The sequence below is a fragment of the Grus americana genome, chromosome 1 (assembly GCF_028858705.1).
Source record: "Grus americana isolate bGruAme1 chromosome 1, bGruAme1.mat, whole genome shotgun sequence".
Classification (NCBI taxonomy): domain Eukaryota; kingdom Metazoa; phylum Chordata; class Aves; order Gruiformes; family Gruidae; genus Grus; species Grus americana.
Window position 1 is genome coordinate 186,137,243 of NC_072852.1, and position 18,111 is coordinate 186,155,353.

General features: G+C 39.2%; 1 protein-coding gene across 6 annotated transcripts in view; it reads right to left on the bottom strand.

Moving 5' to 3' along the window:
* ENOX1 (ecto-NOX disulfide-thiol exchanger 1) overlaps positions 1–18,111 on the bottom strand; it is a 370,433-nt gene that overhangs the window by 45,889 nt on the left and 306,433 nt on the right. The window lies entirely within an intron of this gene.

The window sequence follows — 18,111 nt, forward strand, 5'->3', positions numbered from 1 at the left end:
TTATTCTAGTGTAGTGGCCAGATGTTCCAGTCAGATCTGTGCTAAGGAATTTCGACTACGTAAAGTTGCTGGATTTAATCCCATGAGAGAGGAAGTACGGAAATTCCTCTCCAATCTTGCTATGAACTACTTTGTAGCAATGGTTATGAGGAACCATTTAGACAGAAAAATGATGTAATAGAGTAAAATTATATAAAATGCAAATGCTCAAAAAAAGTGTTGGCACTACAAGAACATTACTACATTAAAGACATTGAAAGACACTTAAGTAATTTCCTTAGGAAGCTCCATTTGGCCCCTTTTCAATTTAGAATGGCATTTTTATTATCATAACTGATAGCAGGTGTTTGTGAAGAAATCGATTAGTATGCAGGGATGGAAATTACATTTGCCAAATGACTTGCACAGTCTGCAATATAAGCTAAAATTTGTGTAGCAAAAGGCAGAAGGCTATAAAGCATGTACTAGGAACATTATTTAAATAAATTATCAGAACATAAATACATATAGGGAAGTGTGGCATTCATTACTTTAGGGTTGTGGTTATCATCCTATAGAAGAACCCACTCCTGGTAGTATTTATACTTGGCAGTAGCAGTGGTCATTTGGCATAGCAAACTGCCGCACTATACTATTTTCCTTCTTGGAACCTGGTAACACAACAACATTACAGAGCAGCTGTAATTAAAAAACAACATTCTACCATAGCCAATTCTATCAACATTTGGTAACTGAAGCACATAACTGATTTACATTCCTGATTAAATGATTTCAGGCTTGGTATCACAGAATTCTTTTTTGCCCACCTACAACAGCAATGTGGTTAAACTCCAAATTATAGGAAATTGTGTATTAACTCCATTTAATGTTAGGCCTCTCTTGACTAGACCTTCCGCAGATAGAGAGTCCCCTGTTCCCCATGATAACATGATTCAACATGTTTGTGAAATTATATCAGCACTTAGGTAGAATGTCACAATATTTCATTACCAATAAAAATGTTTTATCTTTGGTAGGACAAATCTACCTTTTTCTCAGGTAATTTTTACTAATTTTAAGATAGTACAAATGCATTATCCAAAATAAAGTACAGTTAGCTACTATTCATGGATTGGTTATTGCTCTTAATTTGGATATTCTACAGAATCTCTCTGGAAGATTTAGCAACAGTTACATTATTACATCAAATAAAATTGTTCTGAAAAGCATGTAATCATCCTTCCATGACAAAATTTACCCTCAAGAAATTGCAATGATGAGTCCAATGGGCAAATAAGAGGATGAAATCCTTTTTTTTTTCCTTTTTTTTTTGAAGAGCCAACAAGCTATAATATAAGAAAGGAGGAAAAGAAAAAAAAAAAAAAAAAAAGAAAAAAGAGGCCAAGCAATAAAAACCTCAGGCTAACAAAAACTCAAGTCACAATTAAATAGTTTGGGTTGGAAGGGACCTCTAAAGATCATCTGGGCCAACCCCCCTGCCATGGGCAGGGACACCCTCCACTAGATCAGGTTGCCCAAAGCCCCATCCAACCTGGCCTTGAACACTTCCAGGGAGGGGGCAGCCACAGCCTCTCTGGGCAACCTGTGCCAGGGCATCAGCACCCTCACAGTAAAAAATTTCTTCCTTATATCTAATCTAAACCTATGGTCTTTCAGTTTAAAACTCTTGTCCCTTGTCCTGTCACTACAGGCCCAAGGAAAAAGTCTCTCTGTTATTTGTATTGTCTTAGCCCTACCAATTAGACTCTCTTACAATTTAAACTTTTTTTTTTTTAAATGTAATACTCAATTCTAGCCAGAAGCTGCCTACCCTCTGAGAGCATGAAAGGAGACCACCATGGGCATACTCAGATTTTTACGGTGGTTTGGGAACAGTAATTCATCTGATAATCCAGCTCTTAAAAAACTTCTCAGAGCTGCTGTATAAGTGGAGGGCGTAAAGCCTACATACTTGTTAATCACCGTCCCCACTGAAATGTGGGTTAAGACCCAGATTCAGCTGAGGTTCAGGCTGCTCTACCTGGAAAGGCTGCTGTCGTGTATTTTCTGGGTCACACTACAGCCCAGTTAGCAAACTCCTTCTCCTTTTTGTCCTCCTAGTTGAGTTCAGGCTATTGAGTGGCGCTAGGGACAGCACGAGAAGTCTGCTACAGGGACAGCGAATCTGGGGAAATGGAAGAGGCTACAACATATTGCAAAAGTGAGTAGCCTGTAGGTGATGAAGCTATTAGTGTTGAAAAAAACCTCATTCAAATGTAACAAGTCACAGTATATATCAGCAGTGAAGGTAACTGTCCATTTTTCCTGTAGAAAAACAATACACTCTTACTGCTAAAAAAAAAAATCAGAGTTGCACCTCTGAATGCTATGATTTTATTTCATGATTTTAAAATTATAGTTCGTATACAGTATTAAAACCTGTATGACAATAATTACATTACAGTACTACCAAGAAGCCCCATCCAAGGACGGGCTCCTTCTTATTCTAGATTGCAGACACAGGAAGATGAAAGCTGTGTTTGGAAGAGGTTACAATCTATTTTAAGACAAAATAGAAATATCCTGAACAACCTAAAGTGAGAGAATAAGAATACAGCAGAGATAAGTTTGTGATATTAGGCAGGATTCCCAGAAGTGTACAATTTCTTATCACCATTATAATACACCCTGGTGATCTTCCTAGCCATTCGTAATAAGCAATTAAAGACAGAGTCCAAGGTAGAAATATGTCCTTAAATAAAGAGGATACAACACATCTAGCAGTAGTGTAACAGAATACTAAATTGTCACAAGCTTTTAAATGAATTAATTATAGATAAGAGTCCACAAACGATATGGCATTAAATACATGTAGTTCCTTTGCTATTTAATTTAAAGCTACAAATAGCTGGTTCCTAACACATGCGGACAGAGTGGTTAGCAGAAAAGGAGAATAAGTCAAGGACAGACATCTGGTGGACCCCAGGGGTTCCAGCTCATTCAACACTGGGTAACTATTTTAAACAAAATCACAAATGTTCTTTGTGTTGACGTAACATAACTATTATTTTAAGATCTTTATATTTTAGTGCACTAGAATTAAAATAATTCTGGATTCAGACCAATGTCTCTTTTGGTTCTGAATAAAATATCTATTATATAGAAAACTAATTATAAATTATTTTAATTATATTTCATTTATAATAATTATGTATAATAGTACATAATTTATTACCTATTATATAAAGACACTTAATTGAATACTAAATTAAAATCAGAGGAGAATTTTGGGGGAAAGGGAATCTGCATTTTAAAAAGTAAATATTTTTCAAAGTTTTGCAGAAATTTTTGCTATGGCTTCATTGACAAAGCTGATGAATGTAGTTTTAGTAAAAAAAAAAATATTCAGCTCATCGCAATGCTACTTCTCAAGCCATTTTAAGTTTGGTAGTTCAGATACTCATCTACAAAATCCCTCTCTGAGACATGCTAAAAAGCATTTTAGGTTAAAAAGACAATGAATGCTGAAAGTATTTACAGAAGAACTATATACAAGGAAACTATATCAAAAGAAAACTCTGACAAGAATCCCAAATAGCTGCCTGTGCTGCAAGCAGAAGAAAATATTCCTACCTAAACAAACACAGCTGGAAACCAGCTCAATACACACTTTGCAGCGTTTTCACTGAGGGATGCAAAATGATACCTGCCAGTCTCAGAGAAGCAGCTGGAGGAAGATTAAACACATGTAAGTGGGGGAAACCTTCACACTGATATTATGAGGACATCTAAGAAGTTAGCGTGGTTTCCTTGTGCTGAGGCAGAAGTGATACATACAATTCGCCACCAGCCTCGGTGGCAAGACAGATAGATTCCATGTAGGAGTAGACTCCTGGACTCTACTCCTGTAGACTCCAGACTAGTCCCAAAGCAAAAAGACACTCTTTTTAAAACAAGAAGTGACTGGCTGATCAGAAATCCACTGAAGGCTAAGGACATACTCATTGACTGATGTCTCAGAAGAAACAAACAATTAACTTTATTCTTCTAGGGCATCTAGCTCGGATAGTTAGGAGTGTGCCTTCTTTATGAGTAGTACTACACTGTACCTTTTACTTCTAGCTGGTACTCTGTGAATACATTTAACCTAATGCATAATAGTGCCCACTGGAGCCAGTGTAGAGTCTTCACAGGTCATACAGGGTAATTGTAGTATTTTATGTCTCACATCATGTCATAGCGGCCAGGAAATAAAGTGAATACTCCAAATCTCTGAATGTATCTATTTATTGAGGAAATTAGGGAGAATCCAAAATTTTCTACCAGATTTATTAATGCACATCTGGGCTGTGCATTTCTCATTAGATGATGCCCTGATAACATTACAGTTAACATTAATGGCAGACTATTAATTTGCATACTGGGGACACTGTGAGTTGAAATGGATATGCAGTAATTTATCTCAAGAGTCTGAGGCAATCTGGAAGTAATATTTTTTTTTTCTATAGATTCTTCTATATTTGTATAGAAATAGATCACAAAACTGAAAACTTCCATGCTTATTTGTCTATCTTCAGAATTTTGGTTCTAGCTTCTTTAGCAGAATTTCTCAGGGTTTTGGGCCGTTAGCCAATGTATCAATACAGTGACGTGGATGAAAAGAGATGAAGAGCATATTCCCAAATCTTCCTGCCATCTGATTTCTACTAATGCCATTAACCTAATTTCCTGACTTGAAAATAAGGTTTAAAATGATATAATGCTCCTTTTGATAACATCAACAAGAAAAGCATCAAAAACTGTCAGAATGATGGCTGTTATTATGGTAATTTTTTGCATCACTCCCGTTGCAGAGCATTTACAATGTCAAAAAAAGCCATCTTGCAAGACACAGCTACTTCTTCAAAGAGTTTTCAACTTGAGGGACTGAACAAATGTGAGAGGAGAGAAATAGGAACACAAAGTTCACAACTATAAATACAAACAATAAAAGTTATCCTTGGCTTTTAGCTAGCTTGCTTGTTTTTCAAATAGGTGAACTGTGAAGCAGTACAACCAGGGGAAAATCAGCAAGGAAAAATGTTTCTGGAGGATCTGGAAGGGCATCAGCTATGTCTTGATGCTGTAGAAAACAGGGCAAGTTACACAATAATGACATTTGTCATTCGTAAGTAAGATGGTCGTAGCAGAAGTATGGAATGGATGGTCTTAGGAGATACATTGTATGCTATCTTGAGAAAGGGCTCAAGTGGGGAGCAAAGAAAAGGAACTCCTGGAAGGAAAACACAAGGTCAGAAGGTTTGGATATGAATTTTGACAGAATAAAGGCAGAGGTCAGATTCTAGGAAGAGTTAGGTGGAACAAAATAAAATTTTGGACCTGAGTTTAATATGCGAAGGAAAAGGAAGTGTGGTAGGACTCCTGGTGGTGGCACAAGAAAGGCAGTGGCATTTTTAACAGTTTCTGGGTGTAAGGAGGAGGAGTTCAAAAGTGATTAATGGGCCCAGTTTCATGTTGAATGCAAAACTGTGAGAGGATACACTGGTGTGTGCCTGCTGGCAAGTCAGGAAAGGATGATGTTAAGATTGGGGCTGCCTTGAAGGAAAAAACTTTCAGTTTCATAGGCTAGATGGAACCACTGGGCCCTCACTCATTTTTACCGTATAAGGCTCCACTTAGTGCTGCAGCCCACAGGAAGTTAACCCTTGCGCTACAGCCTGAGGATCCCATCGTGGTCTCTCAATGGTAGGGGGTGTGTGAAGTGATGCCAGTGAGTGGACCCACACCTTGAGGGGGGTGGGAAGGCCGGGTTTGCAGGAGGTCTGCGAGGTGGTGGGAAGGAAGGCATGGCCCTTGCTGCAGATGGGCAGCTGGATGGCCTCTGAGGTGGGAACACACACTGAGCAAGTAGAGAAGCGTGAACCTGTATCTCCACTGTGAACTGTCAAAGCTGACCCTCTCTCTGTATTCTCCTGAAGTTGTCAGCTCATGGCAGAAAGAAAGTTGAGGCCCTTATTACCTACAACTGCCCAGATATGGATCCCTTGTCTCACAGCTGACTTTTGTAAACCCTACCATAAAAACTGAGCTCTGAGAACAAGTTTTAGTTACACATGCTCTGTGCCTACTTCAAAACCATTTGGGAAAGCAACTCTTTGGTGGCATCTCAAAGAAGCTTTCTGGAAGAGTAAGGCTAAGCTACACCTTCATCACTTTGAGGCATTTTCTCAGCACACTTTACAACAAGGTCAGGCTCCTGAGACCTCCAATATCTAAAGTGGCTTTGATCCATTGCCTTGAGTTCCTAGAGGACACTTTCTTTTCTTTATGGACAGTTAATAAATACCTGGTCACCAGCACAAGTAGTGCTTGGATGTCAATGATGAGTGCACAGAAATATGTCTGATACTAGCAGATAAAAGCAACTTTATTCCCATACTGCATTCTTTAATAAATGCCTGTTCCATTGTTCTCCCATGTTCCCACAAAAACAGACTATGTCACTTGGCTTATAAAAAAAATAATCCTTTGGTTAAAGCTTGAAAGCAGCCAGCTAACTAGCCTAAATAAACTCTGAAAACACAATTAGAATGGTATAAAAATAAATAATTTGGGCCAATTACAAGCTAACCTAGCCATGAACAGTTTTTTCTTTCCCCCTTCAGACATAATGTAACCAAACAATGAAGCAATTTCCACTTTTTTTTTCCTGACGTAAGGCACACTTCATTTGAATGTCTCAGTACCTGCAAATTTAAACTCCAAGGGCACTAATTATCCTATATGTGAAGAGGTTATTGTCATTAATGCTAGCCTGAGTTAGGGTGCGCACACTGGGAGGGAGATTTACTCTTTTAGAAAATCTGCTTTATTCAGGTGCAGTTGCTTCGAAGTCCTCCCCTCACCATGCAGCCTATGTTCAATGCAGAGAAGCTCATTATACCAGTTACATTCATGATGATGCCAGATGTTCAAATTGAATACTCATGAGAATTATTTTCAGGCTTTCTATTCACATAAAACTTGCTGGCGAACAATTAGAAAATGGAAGGATACTGCCAAAAAAAAGAAGAAGGAAAAAAAAAAAAGAAAGAAAAAAGAAAAGTTGCACTATCATTTAACTGCGATTTTGTCCATCCCATCCAATACAGACAGATGTAACATTTGAGAAACCAGAGTTTCTCTGAAGAGAGATTTTCTCAGTTTACAAAACTTCTTTCTGCTTAGCAGACTTCAGCAATAGCGCTGTTCTTTCCCCGGTTACCACACACGTGGCTTACCAGTAACTTATGAAGGCTTATTATTTCTTGTGTAATGAAGCATATCTCTTTGCAAATAGCAAAGAAGAGGTAAGGAAAGGGAGGGCAGATTACAGTTCAGCTGGGCCTACTAATAAAAAGGAGCACGCAAATGCTGGCTCTGCAGTGGACTAAGAATGCCCCAGAGAGCAGTGCTGCCAGCTCCTGTGGTGTTATGATGAGTTTCACGATATCTGACATTTTATTTAAAGCCCTAGAGAGATCATTAACTGAAAATCTCCGCTTTAAGTTTCTGGACTAGTGGCTTCCAAACTTTCCAGACTGTGGATCAGCACCGGCTGTCTGTATTTCACCATGCTCTCGCAAACTCTGACTTTTAATTAAAAACACTAACAAGGTAATTCAATCTCACTGTTTTAGCTAGTCCTAGAATAAGATGCAGATTACTTACTACAGACTTACAAGCAATCACTGGCTCAGGACCTCACTTTGGGATCATTGATCTAGACCTCATGGCTGCAGAAAACTCACTTGAACAGTGAACTAACTTTCTCTAAAGGGCACAAAAGACAGAAAGATAATTTCCCACCTTAAGCCAATCTTTCTACCCCTCTCTTCATACCTTCCTCTCCTTTACCTCTGTACTGGTTCTCCTCCTTCAGCTCCAAATGCATGAGTCCATCTCTTTCTTCATTTTTAATTCCCACCTGCCTGACATTTCCAGATGTTTCTCTCTTCCCTCACTCATACTTATTTTGCAGTACGTTCTCCAGTCCCCTCTTACCCAGTTCTGTCCCAGGTAAATTGCAGCATTAAGTGTTTTGGACTTTTCCTACAAAAATGTCACATCGCATTACTGAAATGCATATTCAGAATTTGGAAGAGACCACCTTGTTCCAATAATATCAAAGCCTGTCACATTTTAGGTCTATTTTACTTGACAGCATCTCTTTGGAGAACAGGAATCCACATAGCTCGTAAATGATATTTTGACAGTTCCTAGTTAATCTGCCCATTGAGACTAGTTTCTCCAGGTCACCTCTTTAAAGCAAAAGCCCCTTGTTTCCTCTCCTTTTTGGGTTATATTTCTTCTGCTGCCACCCATGATATGTACCAAGCTCAACTGACTTGGCTTATGCATAAGAGACAGGAGAGGGAAGAGGTGGTCCTGCACAGACTACTGCGATGGGTAGACTCCCAGTTGGGTTGGTTGTTGCGTTGCCTTTCCTGCTTTGTTCTCCTCTTGAACTAGGGGTGTGGGAAGCAAGTCATCATAAGAAAAACGTAAGGGTATAACTTCAATTAAAAATAATATCAGTTCTCAGATATTTTCAAAATTCAGTAAAAAGCACTCCTTCTCACTGCTTAGTAGAGTATTTGGTTTGTGATAAGATGAATTTTTCAGATACTTATGCTTTATGTTTACTAATAACTGCTGTCTTAGTTAAATTTAATTAATCAAGTACCAAATCTCTTTTAGAGGCTCTGCTTTTTTCCCTAATTGAGAAATAGAACTGTTGCAACACTTTTACAGAGACTGTGGTTTAAAGAAGTCAGCAAAGATGCGACTTTTTCCTCTAATCAACAATATTTAAAAAAATGACTGTATTCCTGTAACACGAAAAATGAACAGAGGAGATTTTAGTCTCAAGGGGGAAAGAGTATGTTCACTCAAGTAAGAAAAGCGCTGGTTACTGGGGAGATGCCAAGTGGCATTGATGACCCTCTCCCACATCAGTAATGGAAAAATGCTGCTTGTATTAATGGTGCTTTGCAACTGAGGGTGCAGACATTTGAACACTCCACAGCACCAGAGATGCTGATGAATGCTCAGTGTTTCATATATGTTATGCTAATCTTATGTATATGGCATAAATGGATTGTATGTATGTGTGTACACATGATACATAAATTACTTAGGATATTTGAACATTATTGCATATAGGTAAACCTCTGTATAGGTGGGTCACTGATGGTTACTTCTTAGGAGTCAAAGTAATTGCTATATTTTTATTCAGACTTAAACAATAGACACTGGCATTTACAAGGCACATGGCTGTATTCCTACTGTTGGCATTTGAACTAGGAATTGCATTCAGGTCCAGCACCACTGTGACAACTTGAAAAAAAATAATCAGTGGGACTTATAAATATGAAGAAACTGTCATTGCTACTTGGAAACAAACTTGACAGTGTGCACGTGAATCCCTCGATTTGTCACCTTCATTAGGGAAGAAAGGGCTGATCTGAGTGTTTTAAGTGACTGTAGTGTTTTGAATTGTTCTGATTTATAATAGGCAAATTTCATTCATAAATGTAAAGTGCTTGCTATAAATGAGAAAACAAACCACCTTTGTACAAAATTCTATTGCACCTTAAATTGCAGGAGAGCTATCTCTCTGACCTTGTACTGGATTGGAGGGCTGAGCTAATTTTTCTTTAAAAATTGTACATAATGCTGAAATACTTGCTCAGTTATTTTGGCCTTAGATAAAAATGGATCTTTAATGTGGGAATATGTTTTTACCCCTTCAGAAGGCATAAGCAAACGATCACATCAAGCTTGTAATTTCTTGACTCTCACATTCAGAGACAGCATTTCTTGAGCCATTTATCCACTACATGAATGGAAGGGTGTGCAGAAGAGCTGTACCTGCAAGCCAAAACCTCCTTCTCTCCACTCCATCCTGCCTTCAGCATATTCAGTATCTGCAAATAGAGGTCACTGTACTTCTCCACAATTTAACATGTTTACTAGGCATTTTCTCAGCTACTGAAAAATAAAATGTGTTGCAAACTTGCATATGACAGGCTTCTACAGAGCTTAGTGGTACCTCCAGTCCTTTCAAAAATGGACAAGTTACTGAAATTTGCAAAAAGTGTGTAACTGTGAAGAGATAACAGTGAAATAGTCTGTGTACCAGACCTTCTGGGTAAGCCATTGCTTAGGACTTTTTATCTGTGGGTGTTGAGCAAAAGTTGAGTGCAAACACTACGAGCAGCAGGCAGTAGCTTGTGGGATCAAGGTCTAACAGCACAGGCATCTCAAAACCTATCAACAAAACATGATGAGACAGATGACTATCTGATAATAGAACAACATGGAGAGAGGTATTGCTTTTTATCATGTTCTTCCTCGACTGTTAAAAGTGCTCACTTGTCTCCAGAGCTCAGACAAATTTAAGAGGGAAGACAGTTCGTATCTGACACATGACAAAGAAGCAATGAAGAAACTGATGTTGTGGACTAGCAACCACCCAAAGCTCTTCGGAGAGATCTCTGGTTGACATGTGAGGTGGGCACTTGGCAGTTGTAGAAGCAGCTCAGCAATCACTGGATACAAGTGCTGTAAAGACATGCTTGGCACAGTTCTTGCACTTGATGCAACTTGCTATGCATCAAATATGCGGAGGGATGAATAAATAAACAAAAAGATTGCAAACTATTTGCCCATTGAAAGGCAAAAAAAAATAGCAATTATAGTTTCTAATTAAAAAATCCAATAAAACAAACCACTTTCCTTTTAACATAGAAGAAACAAATTTTCCACCTTTAGAGTTCTATATGCTGGTGTTCAAGGAGCCATATGCTGGAATTAGTGGAGAAGTGGTATAAAATGGTACGGTTTTGATATGGTATCTAGCTCTTCAGTCAGTCATTTCACATCTGAGATGGCCTTTCTTTGTTCTCTTTTCCCTCTGCCATGAATCTAAACCCAAAAACACTCACCTCCAAGCAGCTTTGAAACCACTTGGCTTTCAACTTTATGAAGCAAATCCTTCAATATATTAATCACAAAAATGCTGTACTATGGATACATGTCATTAGTGTGAAGCTTATTTTCTTGAGATGGTCTTTAAGCTAAAACCAAAGAGCAGGACATCATGAAACTCCTCTGAATCTGAGATTCATTCACCAAAGCAAACCAGCACCACGAACTAGTAGTAGTTTTGGGAGTTTCTGTGGCCATCCAGCTGCAAGCATGAGCTCTGCTGGGTGTGTTTTTAACTGCTGGCATGCAACCACATCGCAGGCTGCCAGTCAATCTGGACGCACAAGGAACGAGAAGCTGCAAGCTTCAAAAAGGAAGCTTTTCATGCTTTGGAAACTTCAGCCAGCCTTGCCTGTCTCATGACATAAGGATGCTCCCCAAACCTGCAATTATGACTTTTGAAGCTTGTACTGACATTGGAAAAGACTCTGCTTTCTGATCATTATCTCCTCTGACACCTTAGCAATGCCTGATGTTTCTTGGATTTAATGGGTAAGAAGGTACCTAAACCTCCACCTCAAGCAATATCTGCAAGTTTCTCTAATGTGCTGGGGTGAAAAGAGTTTCTAAAAACAACAAAGCATGAAGGGCAGCATAATTAAGGAAACCTCAAACCAAGAGCTTAGTTTAAACAGTAATAGAAATGATCTTTCATGGGAGGTCAGAAATAGGGTTTAGGCAGAAGCCACTCTTGAAGGGATCTGTTCTTTATGCTCTGTTCAGAATCAACCATCTTCACTGTTACAAATAGGGCTCATTCTCTTGAAGGCTAAATATGAGAGTAAGAGCACAAAAGCTTTATATTGGAGAGGGCACTATAAGGAAGGTCACTTTATAGAAAGCATGAAGTGTAATTTGGAGAAGAATGCTAATACCAGCTATATCAGATTGTGAGGAAGCTGAAAACAGCATATGTTCTAATATTGTCTTTTATTGATTTTGCTGCCAACATCCCACTTCAACACTGTTACAGCCACACTTCAGGATTCTTAATGGAGGGGGATGGAGAAAATCAATATACAGAGCTTGCTTCTGCTCCCATTGAAGTCAATGCGAGTTTCATTATTAACTGCAATGAGCGCAGGACAGAGTTCAGGCTGTTTTGTCACTTTGTGTTTGTTTTTCCTTTTCCTTTTTATTTAACCTCCTAAGGGGCAATGGGTACCGGTATCCTACGTTTTAGAAAGTCCCATTTCAATAGGGCAATTCCTTATCAAACTGCAAGTCTACACATTCAGAAATGATGCCCTGCTTTATGAAACCTAATGAAAAATTATAGCCTGTATCCTGAACTGGGAAAGTTATAATAAAAGATACAGGATTTGAAATAAATTCTAATAACAAAATCATTTCTTTCTTAAATATATTTTCATTCAGATTCAAAGCAAATAAACCCAGTTTAGCTTTCACTGACTTGTAAAATATTACTTTCAATGCGCATTGTTTGCTCTATTACAAATAGAGGGGATGCACCCAAACTTCTTTTCAGTACTATTTTAATGCTATTTACACAGAATGAAATATGCTAAAATTATCTCCAAAAATTATAAGCATCATCTTCATTCCAACAATGTGCTGTTAATTTTGTTCTAGCATGAACGCAAAACATATTTTAACATGCTGTCAAAATGAGATACTAAGAATGTCAATAAAATGACACTAAAATAAATGTAAATTTAGATTGCTGTCACAAGTGGCTGCTTGGTTTTGTGAAGATGTTAGGTTGCTATAGCATTTTCCATAGCAACTTTGCATCTTATTACATAAATAATCCCTCAGTGTCCTTAAAGCTTACTAAAAACAGGATTAAATCTATTCTCATATGTAATGATCCTGCATAAAACCTTATCAGTATGAAATACCCAGAAAACATGATAAAATGTAATCTAGATAATAGTATTTCTGGCAGTTGAAAAGCATCAAAGCACAACAGACTTGTTTTGTAGTAAACGGGACATCCTCCTAAAACCCGTATTAGGAAAATGCCTTTGAAGTGTCTCTTTCCTCTAAAAATTGAAAGTTAGATTAACCCCGTCAGTGCTGTGTCCACAGGACCAGCACAGACCTTCATCCCCAAGCCAATGTGTTGTGCATGATGCAGAAGAACTGCCCCAGCAGCTGGGACAGGACAAGGCTGTCTCTGTTCCCCAGGGAAGACAGGCTTGACAACAACCTTCAGCCCCAATTCATCAAGGCATTTCTGCTAAATTCAGCTGCACAAGGAGCGTTATTAGAGCCAAATGGACTTAAAACCAGGGGCATAAAATTAGGCCCCTGCCTACATGCTTCCTGAATTTCAGCCTACTTTTGTAAAAGCTGTGGGAAAAATGGAATGCATTTTAAGGCACGAAATTGGAGTCTGCCTGATGATAACAGCGCCGAACCGGCATGCTGTGAAAGACACTAGAGCAGGCTTTTCCCAGCGTAGAGGGAGTAATCATCTTGTGCTGTTTTCTAGTGATCATCCCTGATGGTCCCTGGGAGCAGAGCTGATTTTCTGCTGTGTCCATTCAAAGGGAAGTTACTCCACTCGCAGAGCTCAAAAGGATTGTTCAGCTGTCTTCTCCGGCCAGAGAGGGGACCGCGTCCCTACAGTGACAATTCAGAGCTTCAGATTTTACATATGTTCTTTTCTTCAGGACTGCTTATAAAATCTGGTTAGTAGCTTATGTTAACAGGGTTTATTTGCCTCTTCATATGCCATTATATGTTTATTACCACAGCGCTGATTATGACACCGGCTGCTGATGGCTTTGAAATGGTATTGATTTATTTGAGGAAAAAAGCAATGCTAGACAATTAATTTCTAAAGTAAATGCATTTTGTTATTTTACATTATCTTTATCAACAAGTGTTTAAATGGAAAAAGGGGAAATTATGGGCTTGTTAAATATCAGTATCACTTTCACAACATCTGATGCCGAAAAACTATGGGATGGAGAGGTAAAGACAGAAAATTGAATCAGACTTTTGTTTAAAACAAAATCTCCCAGGAAACCCAAAAGATAAGACTTACAAGAAAGAAAGGGAGAAATATCCCTGGGATTGGGAGGAAGAGGAAGATCTGACATGAGTTCTGCCATGACACTGGGCCAGTTGGAAGAAAAGGAAGAGCGAAGCGAAGCTCCACACAGCTGGAGCTCAGCAATTTCTATTCAAAGTTGTAACAAGCTATATAAAGCTTTCCTACCAGTTTAATCCAGCTATAAAACACAGTTTCCATTCCACGTGTGCATCTCTGCATTCACGCAAGCCTTAAAGAATGAAAAAAGAGGATTGAATTGCAGAGAAAAGATGAATATGCATCACACAGACCACTTTGGTGTTGTTGCAGGCTTTTCTTGAAGACTTGCCAGGCTTGCAACTTTCAAGATAGACTTATGAACAGTATCACAAAGCTTGTTTTATGCTGTATGCACCAGGGTGTGATTTTCAAATACTGACTTTCATAAGGACTTACACTCTTCTGTGAGATGGGACTGCCCACTATTCAGCCTGTCTCCTGTGGCAAGTGACTTAGGACAGGATCAGTTCAGGAGAGCACTTAAAGATCCAGGCTACTGTTCAAGACACAAAGAGAGTCAATGTTTAAATTTGGTGCCTACTTTAAGCATATTTGAAAATCCTGCCATAGAGGATGTCTGTCCTGACTTGGAAGGCAGCGCTAATCTTATGTGTTCAAACTGGGCTTACGCTACATAACTTGGAATTTATTGTTGGCATGCAGTCCCCGAGATGTTATTAAGTTACTTCATCACAGGTAATACAAAGGTGGTGAAATGATCCAGGGGCCCAATGAGTGGGCTACTGCAAGTCCATTCAGCCAGAGAGGTGCTTATCATCCACGTGGACGGGTCAGGCAGTGGATGAATGAAAGGAAGCATCGTTGCCTCCATTTGATAGTAGGGAACCGAGACAGCACAAATTCATTGATTAGTCCTGGCAGGGGGTATGTGGCAGAGCTGGGATTCGGCCCAGAGCTCTGGGATCCCAGTCAAAAGCCTTAATCATGCAACCATGCTCCCCATGTCCCTCTGCAAGCACAATTCACTAAAGCAATTCCGCGGTGCTAGCCACAGTCTCTCGATGAAGTTGGAGTTGCTAGAATTAATGGCACGTCGCTGAGAACTGCAAAAGAAAGAGATTAACCCACCTCCCCTTAAAATAAAATTACAGGTGCCTTCTAGGCATAAACCAAACTTCAGCTCTTTTCTACAACACACAGCTTCACTTCACTAATTCTTAAAATTACTTTGGAGGCTTTTACATGTGGATCCTTACTCCTCGTGCCAGCAGGTGGGAGACGAAGCATCCATAAATCCTGATCATTCTGAAGGTTTTTGTATATCCTCTAGACTCCAGCACTGAATCTCTATTTTCTTCCCTTGAGCTAATGCTCCAGTAGCTGCACCTTGACTTTCAAATGTATTAACTGCATTGCCAATCATCGTTATTATTTTTTTCTTAGCAATCTCCCAGCTTTACTTCAGCAATCCTCTTGTCCCTTTCAAACTCCAAAATCCACATTGCAGAAAAATCAGATTAGCTGATCCCACAGGTGGGATTCACTCAATCTCAGGTCAGCCTTCTGTCAGCTTTCCCCGTAATGCACATGACCTTTAGCCTGTGAAACCAGGAGGACTTCCTATAAACTGTGCACATATGCCAACTTATTGGTTTCCCTGGGGGGCTCTTCAGGGGGTCCTGGCAGCAGTTTGAGATGCTCTCCAAAAGAACAAGCAGGTAGTGATGCCCTCCTTTTCCTTGAAGATTCAGCTTGCACATGATAGAGTAGGGTACTAAGCCTGGGGAGAATGACCTGTAAAACGTCTGGAGGAGCGGAAAGACTTTGCGCAGAAGGCAGTGCCTCAGCCCTGCAACATGAACCAGAGGGTGGAAGACAGGTCCAGGAGACTAATGGTCCCCATTCTCATTCCAGCTCTGCCACTGAGTCACTGATATCAGTAAATCACGTACATAAACAACTAGGAGACAAGCAATTAGCAGATGAAAGAAGAGGATTTGAGTCTAGAATGGAGTGACATGCTTTGCAACAAATCCTCCTGGAGCTGTTCTACATTGTCACAAGTAGCAAGCCCAAATCTTCCCAAACAAACAGCTATTAGTAGATTTTTAATACAAACCATGACTCGATCACTTGCATGATTTAGTATCTTGCACAACTTGAAGAAAATATGCAAACCATTCTTACTAACAGCTTTTCCATCGTCTACCCCAAATCCCCAGAACTTAGTGTGTACAAGGGCCTCAGCTCGCTGTAATGTTCCTCTGAAACCTGAAGTCCAGCAAGTCTGGACTGAAGACCTTTTGCCAGCCTCAGTTTTGTTGCACTGTGTTTTCAAATGTCGGGGCTGGAATCCACCCTCTTTTTTTTTTAGGGTGATGACCAGGTTTCTTTTCAGATATCCTAGAGGAGAGTTTTCATTCTAACCGGTCTAGCTGTGAGGAAATGTGACACACTCAGCACCATACTATCTAGATGCTCCCAGAAGTGGAGTTATTTCTGAATCAAAAAGGCTTGAGTTAATGGAAAATATTATATTGGGAGACTGATGAAACTACACTTTACCAAGACAGAATGAGGTCTTAGGACCCATTCTAAATTGTTGAATTAATTGAGCCTTCTTATGCTAGGGGTGATTTAACTAGGTGAACTGGTGAAAAAAAGACCTGAAACAGGTGTTGGAACCTGGGGGAATTTCTGTCACTTGTTGTAGCTTTGGGGATGGTAACTTCCCAGGAGTGTTGTTCCCACTGTCAAGTAGGGCAGGCTGAAAAATAATGTTCTCAAGAAATCTGTTGGGATGGCAGGACAGGCAGTCCAGAACTCTGGAACTATCCAAACCAATTCATTATGTCTTGTTGCTTTAGCCACTGTCAGATTCAGACTGTTAAGCCTTTATGTGTGCATGCTGTCCTTGAATTGAAGAGGCACAATATCTTCTTTGTGTTACTCAAGCCCTGCCCTTCCCATGGTTAAACATTTAGACAAACATTTTAAGAAAAGGGGTTAAAAATAAAGAAAGTGCCAATGTTTTCTTACTGTGCAGAATTCTTTCTTTGTGATAAAAGATTCTTTAAGAGACATTCTTTGTAGAACAGAGCTTACTGTGAGTACAAATAGCTACTCCAGTGAAATAAAGAGTAGTTCTGGAATACATACTCAAAAAGAAAGAAAAAAAGAAAAAGAGAAGGCAGCTAGCACAAATAGAATTTTTTTTAAAAAAGCTAAAAGAGGAAAGGAAGAATCACTTCTCTGTGCATAAAAATGAAAAAAATAAATGTCCTTCTCCCTCTTTCTTTTCATTTACCAATATTTTATACTCAATGACTTCTTTGATTTAACTCCAAGTTCCCTCTCTTGTCAAGGACAGAAGAACCAAATCCACTTGCTTTAGTTGAGAGTGCAATGTTGGAATAAGAAAGTATAAAATTAATTTTAGAACTGGATGACTCTACATATGCAGCAGGCTGGATCAGTTCCACTAAGATCAAGACAATGATGAATGGTACAATGGACAATGACGGACAAGTACTCAAGTGGATTCATATCACTAAATTTTTATTTAGTATGCAACACAGTACTGGGTTTATTGCTGTTATCACTGAGGGGACTCAAGTCCCCACATTATAACAAACTGAAGTTGTTTGGGATGGAATACTGTAGAAATCTGAGATATCAAAATATTTGATAGAAACGACCCTTTTCATGGAAGAAAATGAAAGACACTTTCCTGTTTGTGATGTTAGAAAAAAATGACCAGCAGAGCTCTGCCCTAAGCATGCATATGTTAAATCTAGCTGAATGGATAAGTATGACAGTTCGAAACATCATTACTTCTCTTCTAGACTGCAGGCTGTGGGTATTTCTGGCTCTGTCTTCCTGTTGTTAATTCTAATTACTTCCCTCAGTAAGAGTGGACAGACACAGTCAAGGTAAGATGATCAGACATTCAAAAAAATCTCTGATTGTTAGCAGTGCTTTGTCTGCAGAGACTCACTGTCTCAGCTCCAAACATTTGCTAATGGTGTCTAGAAAATTCAAACCCACACAATTAGCCAAGCAAAAATTAAGGCTGC